The sequence below is a fragment of the Anolis carolinensis genome, chromosome 4 (genome assembly GCF_035594765.1).
Source record: "Anolis carolinensis isolate JA03-04 chromosome 4, rAnoCar3.1.pri, whole genome shotgun sequence".
NCBI lineage: Eukaryota > Metazoa > Chordata > Lepidosauria > Squamata > Dactyloidae > Anolis > Anolis carolinensis.
This window is the reverse complement of record NC_085844.1, coordinates 224,896,908-224,910,169: the sequence shown is the minus strand read 5'-3', so window position 1 is coordinate 224,910,169 and position 13,262 is coordinate 224,896,908. Positions and strand designations below refer to the sequence as shown.

Sequence of the window (13,262 nt, the reverse complement as noted above, 5' to 3'; positions counted from 1 at the left end):
TGTGGCTGCTTTAAGGGAAGACAGCCTTCCTGCAGTTCATTTCCTTTGAGTGATAAAAAGAGCAGCGAGACAAGCTGGATCTACAGGTAACTCAATTCCAGAATCATGAGGTTATTTGTTGATTTTGGAACTTAACTTTTGTGTTTGCACCTGGGAGCATGAATTTCATCCTACTGGAGCAAGGAGCTTGAATTCCCCTGTTTCAAAATATCTTACGCACCAACAGCAGCAACTAACTCCTAATGAGGACTTTTTATGAACAGAAAAGAAAATCACACACTCCAGATCCATGCAGAAAAAACTGGGGACCAGAATTATTATAAGAACATATAGTAAGAATTCAAAGGAACACATCCTCAACAGACTACAACAGTGGTCAGATGAGTCAAAAGCACTAATAAAGAGGGATCATATTGAGGACTGAGTGGAAAAGGTCCTTCTGGTAAGCCTTTCATCTCAAGGACCATAGCTGTATTCTGGAAAATCAAAGTTGTCTGACACAAGCTAGATATGCATAGGCTGCCTTAGAATCCAGTCAATTGCTCAGCCAGTCAATCAGATGTCAGTTATATACATCACAAGGGATGGAAGAAATTCCAAATAGATCAAGAACTGTGGTATCTTGTGGTTGGCTCTAGTCACAATAAATCCATCCCTGGACAGAACCAAATAAAAATGTCTGCAAACAGGGTATATTTTACATCCAGAATTTCTTCCTCGATAGCAAAACACATTTATATGAATATGCAAGGGAGGGAGAGAGAGTGACTCATGACTTCACATAATATAGCCAACTTTTGTCCTCTTTATATAGCAGATATAAGCAGTAGCAAGCAGGTGCTCATTGCTGGGACACACCTATATGCCAGCTCAGACTTCATTCATTGTGATGAATCACTGATAGTACTTTTTCTTTGTCCCCAAGATGCTTGAAAGGCCAAGCAGACCAAACTAAAAAAAATACTGAAAGGAATCAGTGGAGTGCATATGTGGATTTTTTTAAACCAGGATGAACAAGATGAGAGTATGACATGTATACTTTGATTAGCTATTCTGAAATCCATTTGTAAGAATGATGACTGTTATATTTCCTGCCTCTAAAGAGTTTGCTGAAAAGATATAATAATGATCTGATGATCCTATATCATCTCCTGGGAACCTTGTTCTCCACAATCCTGTGATGAACCAATCACTTGATCTCTGCGTGAACGACCAAGTATTCTTTAAATATAGAATATTGACAGAAACTTTAAAAGAGAAGAGCTAAAAGAGGGTACAAGAACTACGTCATTCAGCTATAGAAGCTTTATCAAAAGACTACCATCCATGGGAATGCAATACATATGCAACAGGATTTAGACTATCCCACTGACCTAGCACAAGACAAATTGACTCCTTCATCCTTCATCAGCATGAATCCTGAGTACATTCTGAAGTTCTCCCCCAAAACAGGCCTCCATCACAGCTCCCAAGGAGAGCAGGCTCTGCCATGCCCTGGGGGAGATGCAAGCCCAACCTTGTTGAGCAGTCTAATTTCTCTGCTGGCTGGAAGCACAGCCTGTTCTTTCATCCTGCATAGCACAGGTTAAGTTATCCAGGTCTGGGCTGTTTTTAGTCCCTTTAAATGGAGCAGAACTCACTCGCTTTCGGCCAGAGAGATTGTGGAAGAGCATATGTAGTACCATGCAAGTAAACCCCAAGCACAGCTTTTAACAGTTATGTTTTTGACTACAGTTTTCAGAACTGGGCATGCCAGCCAAGGGACTTTGAGAACTGTAATTCAAAAGGGTAACTCTTCCTGTCCTTTATCCAAAGTCACCACAATCCTTCTTGAAAGTGCATTCCAATGTGCTTGAAATTAGACATTTTTCTATCCTGGCAGAATTTGAATATAATCTCTCTCACTTTTTCAATTTCAGCAGAAGAGATTGTAATTCTACAAAACTATATACAGTAAGATGTATGTAATGACAGAACTCATATCCATGGCTTCACTTACCCAGGTCTGGGCAGAAACGATTCAATAGTATGCTTACACTAGAAGTTACCATACAGTCATCCTGGAAGACCAAGCAAATTCCTAGAGAGATAGGAGTTTTCAAGTCCTCCAGGGTTACTTGTTGGTATGCTGGGACCAGATGTTAAATTACATAACAGTGTTCAATCGTATCTTGAGACAACTGGGCCCCTACCAGAAATGTCTATTTCCCAGAAACAGTGGTCTAACTGTACCGGTCTTTCTTAGTCCTCACTGTCATTTTCACAACATGTTTATTTACTTATGGATTTTATACTGCACCTTTCTCCCAAGATAGGATGCATAGCTGCATAGCTGCACCAGGGTAGCGCACATGTCACAATCTGCACACAGCCCTATTTACATATGAACCTCAAAAAATATGTGAAATCTCTACTAGTTTTCCTTAAAGAATTTACTACATTTCTAAAAATGTTTTGCTCAAATGAGGCCTTCCAAATGTTGCCTTTCAGAAACTTGATGGCAATTCAAACTGAGGCACCTTAATATTTCCACTGAATTTCAGTTAGGAATTGTTTTGGAAAACTAAGTTCATAGTAGATTTGTGCCTTTTTTAGAAACCAGAAATCAATTTTCTCTGTCTGGCAGAGAAATAAACAGGAAATTTATTACTATTATTTACCTGGCATTACTGAGCTGAGACCTAATGCATCCTATGTTCTACATACACAGACTCCATACTGTCCTACTTTTTCAACAGCATAGATGCACTAGCTCAGATTTGAGATTGTTTGCTTTTAAATAAAAAATACTTTTATTTATATTGAAGTTGCTATGTGTTTTCATAAAGCGCTGGCAGCATACACAAGCCTGCTATTAATATGCTCTATAGTCGAATCCTTTAACTACAGACGCCCGTCACTTCTGCGTTTAATCCAGTTGCAGTGTATCTGAGCATTAAGCAGCTTTTACCCATACTGAGTGCCAAGTGAGATTAACAAACATCACTGGGAGGAGCAGAGGGGCGGCGAAGCAGCTTTTCTAGCCTACAAATTGCTGAAAGATTTACCTCTCAGCTGCCAGCCACAGACTGCGTGCAGGCACACACACACACACAGAGTTTACATAGCACTAGCAGCCACAAGTAAGTACTAATGCAGCAAGACACACAAGCATTTAAGCACTATGACAATTAACTGCACTAAGACACCCCTGGAGATTCACAAGGATGATTCTTAGAGTAGGCAAAGTGAAGGAGAAAGCTACATCATCTCATTATTAATAGCCCCTACATGGCCAGAAAAACAATTTTTTGTTACAGCTGAAGAATATTTTAAATCCACTTGATCATTGCAAAGGATGACCATTCATTGCTTCTTAACTGTACTTCCCAGCACTACTATCAATCCAGAAAACACACCAAAGCACACCTAAAGGTGCATCTATACTGCAGAATCAATGCAGTTTAACTGCCACTTTAACTGCCATGGTCATCTATACTTCTAACATCCCTGTCCAACTTCTTTACCAGGGCTTCAAATTTGGCAAAGTGAGAGTACAAGCAGAAACAACAATGTTATATGTTTTGCATCCTTCTAGGGCCCGTCCACACAGCCATATAACCCAGAATATCAAAGCAAAAATCCCACAATATCTGCTTTGAACTGGGTTATCCGAGTCCACACTGCCAAATATTCCAGTTACTTATCTACATGAGACTTTTGACACATGTACAACCTGATTTGTACAAATAGACAGTTAATAGAAAATGGAACATACATCGGTTTATTGCAACTTCATAAAAATATTAAGAGCTAGGAACTCTTGTGTAAACATTAGAAACAAAAGAAATAGTATGTTTTTATAATCAAGTAATTATTCATAAGAATAATTGCTGTGACCATGTACAACAATATTTTCTACCATGCTCCATGAAACATAAACCATTATAGTTTAATTGCACAGATTTTTATTTGTTTATGTAATCACTAAAATCTATTATAAAATTCTGAAATTACATTAAAATGCCAGTGGAAAAAAACAAAGCTATCTGGGTCTCTATGAAGGCTGGGCTGGAATGCAGCTGCAAGCCTCATCCTGCCACTCTCTGGGCAAAAAGCTACTCTTAGGTGAAGGCTTTGTTGAGAGTATTAGCTGCAGTCTGCCCTTTATGTTCAAGGTCTCATACACTTTTTATTCATATACACATACCCTGTGCTCTCCTTGGTAACGTCACCCTCCCACCCAGTATGGCATAATGTACAAATACTCTGCACATTAACACAATCACAACACACTTGAGCACAAATTTATGAATATATGCATTCATATACACACAGAGACATGGATTTAAAGACTGTTCCAAAGTCAATAATATACCAGCCTCAATAGTGGTATGATAAGGAGTGATGGTGACATGTACTGACTTAAGACAACACCCTGTCTTCCTAGACAATGTCACACAACCATTGCCAAGGCCTCATAGACTTACTCTTCCTTTGATGGTGTGCCCCAAGTGTTTGATTATGTGTGCAATCTCTGCATGAGCTGTACTAGTAAATATTACTTTTAGCTTGTGGTGTTTGTACCTTGTCTGTTTAGTTTTTAGGTTGTGTGGAAGTTGTTAACACTGGTACTTCAATGTATACTTAGTTTACCTTAACCTGGAGACAATGAATGACCAGGGATATATTTCTAAATTTCTTCCACCCTGGCAGTGATTTTTAATCTCTCTCTCTCTCTGCTTTCGTAACAGCTTTCCCACCCGCTTTTAACTTTGTGATCTGATCAGGCAAAAGAGCACTATTTCACAGACACCTTGATCGGTTCCTTCCCAACTTTATGCCAGATACTCGAAGAAAACTGGATCCTAAAACCAAAGGCTTCTGCTGATAGGAGTGAGGTGTGGAGGAACATGTTTCTCAACAATCCCACCTCCCCGTTGTAATGGCCCTCTATTCTGGAGACTTGGACACCCCTTAGGAAGTGTTGCAGGGGGTAAATATCATCCCCAACTTCTGCATGCAGAAACCTCAACTGGGTCAATGGATTTTACTAAAAAAAATTTTTTAAAAAGATGTGCTCCAAGTCATTTCAATTCAGTTGTGCATTTTGCCCAATCCTGGGACTCAAGGATGCTTACTACATGGTTAAAGAAGATACCGCTGAAAACACAAAAACGCAATTAAGTCATAACAATTTTAGTTAAACAGATCTTCCTACTAAGGCAACCACAAAGCACATAAGGGAAGGGGAAGTAAATATTCATGAAACTATAGTAAATCAACACACAGCCAGGAACATGTGTGCATTTCCTTGGCATTTACTGTGTGGAATAGCTTTTAATTAATGATGACAGAAGCCTAGGAACTGCACTTTATAATCATATTTAATCTTCCTGGGAATTTGATATGGTTTTACTCCTTTTAATGATAATTTTATGTTCGACAGGAAGGTATGGGATTATTTTAATGGCTTAAATTTTATATTGTATGTTGAGCTGTTGTAAACTGCCTTGGGTTCTCAGAGAAAGGCAATATCAAAATTTCCTAATAAATAAGAAATACATTTCAACATTGGTGAAAATCATGCCACAAAAACCAAAGGCAGTTTTAAATTTAATACTGGATGTAATTAGTGTTTAAAATGTTGAAGTAAATAACATTTGTGGCAAATCTCTACACACATATACCTATTACTTACTTACTGCAACATTGTAAACACGAATGGCATAAAGTATTAAGTTTAAAACTGTGGGGGGTGGTTTTTTGTAAGATTTTAGAATAATCACCAAAATGGTTGGAATGCTAAGGAAATTTATTTATGCTCCTGGTTCTGTGTAGATTTACTACAATTTCATACTAACTGTCCAGGTATTAAATGCCATGACTTTCCATGAGGAAGGGCTGAGTATACATTGAGAACAGTTACACAGTGAAGTCACTTTAAGGTAGAAGAGAATGCTCTAATGCACAAAAACTTTTTTATTGTATCAGAAACTAATTGGGAACATACTGTAAGTCGCTTCTGGTGTGAGATTAATTGGCAGTCTTCAAAGACGTTGCCAAGGGGACACCCAGATGTGTTACCATCCTGCAGGGAACTCCAACCTTCAGGTCAGCAATTCAACTGGCATAAGAGTTTAACCCATTGCGCCATGAGGTAGCATGACTTAATATTTGTAATGAAGTCCATAGACACACTTAGGGAAAACCGAACTTGAGACTTGTGAGTTTAAGGGTTATTTGGGGGGATTGGGCGGGGTTGGGGGATGGGTCAAAAATCACTAATCAAAGCTAAGTGCTAAATGATGGTACAACAGTGCATGTAGCAAACTAGTACATGATCTGCACATCTCCAATCTGCCATCATCTGTTCTCATGTTCTACAATACAAATCTACAATCACTATAGTTCAGGGGTATGAATTTAACATAGATATGAACAAATCTCTGCACATTAGCAACCAATCAGTACTTATATTAGCAACATAATTAATGAATGGAGGCAAGAATAACAGGGCTGAGACAAGACTGGCAATAAACTCCCCGAATCCTGATTCGAATCAATAACCGCCACAGCCGTTTCCCCTTTGGGAAATCCAATTAGCAATCTCCCCAACCTGCTAGTTTGCCAGCTAATACCTTCTCCACAGGGGATTCTCAAAGTGGTACACCGAGACAAAAGATTTAACAGATTTCTTAGTACCCACTCCAAATTGTGTGCTTCAAATCAACTGTAAAATGCTTGCCAGTTCAGATGTAAAACTATGGTGTGACCAAAGCGGAAACTAACTTACTGAAGCAAAGCAAATGTGGGCAGGAGAAGGCTCCTGCCAAAATGCCATTATGCAGCTAAACCTGCTCAGCAGCAGAAGAAAACAACTGGAGAGGTTAGGTGAGCTCTTAAATTTATGGGTTGATTTCTGATAACTTTATCGGGCAAGAATAAGATATTACACACATCTATTTAAATGAAACAGAGGCACTCAATTTAGTCTAGTTTCTTAGGTATGTCTTCTCCAAACAGCTACATGCAAAATATGAGCAGCACTCTCTGTGAATTCATAATATATTAACAAGCTTTAGTTCAGCTTTACAATTGGAGTAAGCCTGCAAGATTTACCTAACCTAACGCAAGTAAACATAATGTGTTGTTTAGTTAGACAGGACCTTATTGACAAAGCTGCAAAAGCAAACCCTTACAGGGCAAAGCTGGCCTCCCTCTCTCCGCCCTCACTCTTTCCCCACCAAATGGGTGTCACGTAACCACTTGGCAGCCCATGTGCTCCTGGGCTTGATTCAGCCAAGATAAACCCTGTGCTTCCTAAGTTATTGGATTTTAAAGCCTACGCTTAGAAAAATGCTACTCTAGTCTTCATGAATTCAAGTTTCTCAGATGGTCTGCAACTCTTTTGAGGAAAGAGATGAAAAGGTCACATCTTATGAGAAAAGCAGAGCACAAAAGCAGAAGTACCACTTCTTTTTAATCTTGTGACTAGTCAATTCTAGGGAAGTTCAGGAATTCCTTCTGTCAGCAGACTTTCTGGTGAAGTTACACTCACCCACTCTTTCAAGTGATGTCTTATTGTGTAAAAGGCTACTAAAAAGCTACTAAGAAAGAAAGAACACCCATTTATAGTTTGGAATGACGGCCTTTATGAACTGCAGCTCAATGCAGTGTCCCATGCAGGTCAGCTTTTGAGTACCTGGACTTGTTCTGCACTTGTGTGCTGCATTTTAAGTACCACATCTGAGAAGAGAACAAGTTGAGGATCTCTCATTCACTTTATACAAACACATTTATTTAAGTACACACCTCGTGAAGTGTTTGTGTCACCATCCACTAGGTATTAAGCAATTACAATGAGAAGGGGAGTGCTCAGAAATCAGAGTTGGAACGGACCACAAGGGCCATCTAGTCCAACCCCTTCCCATACAAAAATACACAATCAAAGCATTTCTGAAAGATGGCTGTCCGGTCTCTATTTAAAAACCTCCAGAGAAGGAGACTTTACCACACTTCACAGCAACATATTCCACTGTTGAACTGATCTTACTGCCATGAGGTTTTTCCTAATTTGGGGGGGGGGGGGGGGGGTACTATAAATCCCAGAATGCCCCAGTTACCAGAGCCACTGGACGGTGGACTCTGAGGTAATTGTCTAAAATAATTTATCTGGAATACGGTGAAGTATGTAAACACACATTTCATTTAATGGGAAGACAAGAAACCTGTTACCCAGAGGCACCTGTATTAGAAATATTTGCAAGAACGGCTTCTCAATGGGTGGGAGTACTATCTAAATTATAGATGATTAAAGATATAATAGCAGTTTTCTGGATCACACCAAAACTCATCTTGTCTGGTATTCTGTTTTCCTACATCAGACATTCAGATGCCTTGGAGAAACCCACAAACAAAAGCCTCCTCTTGGGTGTTGTTTCCCAGCAACAGGTATGCAGAGGCATGAGGCCTCCGATCCTGTCTAGCATTCCCCTATTAATATCTAGTTTTGGGCAGACTATAAAATTATCCCCAAGAAAAAATACGCTTTTTACCTCCATGCTCTGTCTATTGTTTCGACTACCACCCCAAGGTATTCTGAACAATTTTCCAGTGCCAAGATGGCTAGGTTTAATTGTTCATGTGTCTGGCCCGCCAAGAGATCAAGAAAGATTTTAGGAATAGGTTTGCCTTTATACCTGAAGGCATTCTAAGCTTGTTTATACAGTTGAGCTCCCATTACATATCTTGCATGGGTGTCTGTTCTACACATTTTAATCTAATCAGGAGGCCCAACAAATTAGCACAGTATCCTCATCCACAGCAGATTAATAGACAGCCAGTGACTATTAAAGACTATTCTCTTTGCCACAATCACACTGGTTAGAAGAGATGCCATCTCTCCACATCAGCCAGATAAGGAAATGGGTGAAGTTTAAAAATCGGTCATCAAATATACCCTGACAGTATGATAAATAATGCACTAAACACAAGAAGCAGCAAGGAAATATATTTAACCAGTAGTATGCAGGGCTTCTCTACACTGCTCCCAGATCTCCATATTATCTGCTCCAGGACAAATGTGTACCAGACTAACCTATTCAGTGTAGATGAGACTACAGTAAATAATAAAAAGGAAATAGAATGGTCTAAAGACTTTCTAAAGCATTTTGACTTGAAAAACAGTAATGGATATTCATTGCAAGGCCATAAATATATTTAAGAAGCTTTAGAGGTTTCTGCACTGATTTCAGAAACAAGCTTCCAATCCTTTCTAGATTCTGTTCACCTTAACAAAACAGAAGAGAAGTAGACAGTGGGAGTAACAGAAAAGCCCACATGAATACCAACAAAGGCAATAACATATTTTGCACACATGAATGCAATTTGCAAAACTTTAGTCAAAATGGCCACCAACAGTGGATAATAACACTTGCATCTCTCGCTAAAGTCCATAAAGTGTTTATCTTACCAAGATTCCCAGGTTATTCACTCTGCTGCTTTATTGGATATTACTATTTTGTTTTAAATTTGAATCCATAGTCAAGTATAAAAATAGTGCATACTAGTTTAACATATCAAGTAGGTTTGTGTCAACATCATGATCCACAATAACATGTCAATTTGTGTGTGCAGCTCTTTGCTATATATTGGATAGGATATGCTGGTGGACAGCAGACACTTTCAGTAAAGGCTCAGAACATGCACTGTAGAGAAATTTTGTATCTTAACATATTCCAGCATACCATACATTTGTTAGATGGGCCTCTTCCTCCTAGACTTATTTGCCTGCATCAGATGACAATAGTAACTAAACCTGATGAGTCAGAATGTTAGTCACCCATAATATCACTTGAGCAATCATAAAATGCTGATTAAGGAACAATGAAGTGACCATCTCAGTCTAAGATTTCTAAATGGTAGTTCTAAAAACGTTGACACTATTTCCTTCCCAAAAAGGAGTAGTTTCCAGTAACTGTGAATTTAAGGATAAAAGTATCTCTTCTCTCTGTACGGTTGATTGAGGTGAAGATAGTCCCTCAATAAATGGCCTCAATGCATTTCTTGTGGGCTGTGTCCAGTCTAAATTCCTCTAAATACAAAACAAGGTCTTTGGGAGTAGCAAGTCACTCTTTCAATAGACTCCGGTAGCTCAATCTACAATGTTTAATATACATGTATTTCAGAATCAGCAGAGGAGTTAGATCCTGACTGATCTTGAAAGCTAAGCATGGTCAGCCCTGGCTAATACATGGAGGAGAGACCACCAATGAATACCAGGCATTGTAGACCCCATTTTAGAAGATGTGCTGTTTTCACTGGCAAACCCATCCTAAATATTCCTTACCCAAGAAAATTAAATTCAATGGGTTGCCATATTTCAACAGGTGACTTGAAGGTGCATAAAACATAAAGTAATAGCTTCTTGACACTTTGAGTTTCATTTTAGTATTTCTGGGCAGTCTTTGTGGTTCCGAGAAGGAGATAATTGCCCTGCGCTCCTGCTACCCTCACTTGCTGTATTGGCAAATAATGCATTCTCCCCAAAGCTTGTATTATAAGAATCAAGGAATTGTGTTTTTCCCCCATCCAGCTGGTTTTATTTCCTATGAATAATAGTGCATCATTAAGTAAGCCACTCCACAGATGTCTACACGTTGGTAAATAGGGACAGTAGTGGTTTCAGTGTTGAATTAGGGTTCCAGAAGACCAGGGTTCGGATCTAGCTCAACTTGACAACCTTGGGAAAGTAACATTCTTTTAGTCTTAGAGGAATGGTGATGGAAAACCTCTGAATAAATATTGATGGGAAAATCCTATGAAAACCCGTAAGTCAAGAGTCAACTTGAAGGCACACAAGGAAAGCAGCAGCAACTGCCAATAATTTTGTTGATAGTATCTAATGTAATCCTCCCTTCTCTCCCTCTCAACACCCAGAGGTAATGGCATTAATTCCTTAGGGTTTTATCATTTTTAGTGATAAGAAACCTAGCTCTCCTCTTCTCCCAAGGAACTACATGAAACATATTTAAAATCAAGGTTTTCAAGAAAGTTATATGTACCACCAAGTGTACAATTTTAAGCATCCGAAAGACTCTTTCCGTTACTTTTTCAACCTTCTCTTTATTTACATTCTCTGCCCCAAATGTTCTCCTCAAATATTTTTGGCATTACCACTTTCTTCAGTTTCCTCACAAATACTTTTCTGTAGGGAAACTCTGGCCCTCCAAAGGTTTTGGTCCACAACCCCATCTTTTACAATCTGCCATGCTGTATAGAGCCAATAGAAAGCATACAACAACATATTTCAAGACCCAAATGTTCCCTGCCTCTGCCTTAGCTCTGTCATTTAACCCTTGATCTGTTGCTATTTGTGCCTCCAAATTGTTTTCTAAGGACAACCTATCATGAGGTTTTCTTGGAAGGATTTGTTCAGAGGGGGGTTGCCACGACCTTCCTCTGGGTAGAGAGAGTGTGACTTGTTCAATCTGGGTTTCCATGCATGACTCAAACCCTAGTCTTACATGCAAACCAATATACAGTAGAGTCTCACTTATCCAACATAAAGGGGTTGGCAGAATGTTGGATAATAAGGAGGCATTAAGGAAAAGCCTATTAAACATCAAATTAGGTTATGATTTTACAAATGAAGCACCAAAACATCATATTAGACAACAAATTTGGCAGAAAAAGTAATTCAATACTCAGTAATGCTATGTAGTAATTACTGTATTTATGAATTTAGCACCAAAATATCACGATATATTGAAAACATTGACTACAAAAATGTGTTGGATAATCCAGAATGTTGGATAAGCGAGTGTTGGATAAGTGAGACTCTACTGTACCACATTGGTCCTCATCCTGACCAAACCAAAATTCAAATACTTATACATTTATCTTCTTACCTTTATCAGTTCTTATTCTCACCTCTCTCTACTCCACTGTTTTCAAAGACATTTAACATTTGGCTCCTGTAAATCTGTCATGCTCTATATACAGGAATAGTTATATTTTATTTAGTATTTTATTAATAATAAAAGGCTTACAGCCTGAAAGCATATATTTTTCAGAAGACCCAGACAGGGCCAGTAATGACAAGCAATAAGGCATAACATCTTATTAGCTGGATGAGCAGAATACCTAATGGGATCATGCAGCTTGTGATCAGTGTAGTAAAAGATCTGGTAAACTTTTATCTCCTGCCGTTTTCCCTCTTGAGTATAACTCAAACTTGCCCTGCCAATGAAAGCTGAATCAGTGCCACTTGCATGTGAAAAGTACATTCATTCATAGTGTAGCTGCTGAATCAAAGAAGGTTTTTTTCTCCAATTTCTCAGAAATTTGAGTCAAGCTTCAGAGCTTTTACCATTACTAACTATTCCTGGAAAAAGAGAGAACTTAGCAGCGAACAGCTTCACTAAGGGGATACACGCTGAACACTTACAGACACAGATATAACTTCTTCCAGTGTCCCTGTACAGCTATTTCTTCTGCTTCACTGCTCACGTCCTATATTTTGTCCTATATTCCATTGAATATGCACACATACCAAGTGTTTCTGTATTATATTATTAGTATTATTACTGTAGATCTGAACATGTATATTACAGTATTGTGCCCAGGTTTGCTTATATATTTTACATTTTTATCCCATTCCATTCACTAGTTATAGGCAGTATGCAACTAGCACCAAGGTCTAATAATTCAATTGTTGCATGAAGAAGTTCATGTTCTCCTAATTCTTGACCCATATGCCAACAAATACAGTCAGCCCTCCACATTTGCTGAGGTTAGGGGCATGGGAACTCCACAAAAGTCGAAAAACCATGAATTAAAAATGACTGTTTTTTACCTGAAAGAATTTATCTCTAGGTCCTCCAGAACAATCCCATAGTCAACATCTCTCAAAAGTTTACCAAAGAATCATGCTGGAAAATCCAAAATTGCCTTGAGAAGAATTCTCTTCAGGAATCTCTAGGTTCTCCAGGTCAATTCTATGGTCGAAGTTGACCACAGTCATCCTAGGTTGGATCTACATTGCCCTGTATCCCAGGATCTGATCCCAGATTATCTGATTTGAACTGGATTATATGAGTATACACTACCAGATAATCTGGGATAAGAAAATAATTTGGGATCAGATCCTGGGATATAGGCAGTGTAAATTCAGCCCTAGAGTATCTGGAGATTCCTAGAGAGAACATATTGCTCAAATCAAAAAACTAAAACCTGCCAATGTGGACAGCCGACTGTATTGATGGAACTGGCTATGAAGA

General features: G+C 38.7%; 1 protein-coding gene across 1 annotated transcript in view; it reads right to left on the bottom strand.

Moving 5' to 3' along the window:
- Window positions 1–13,262, bottom strand: part of sdc4 (syndecan 4) — a 59,928-nt gene that overhangs the window by 8,977 nt on the left and 37,689 nt on the right. The window lies entirely within an intron of this gene.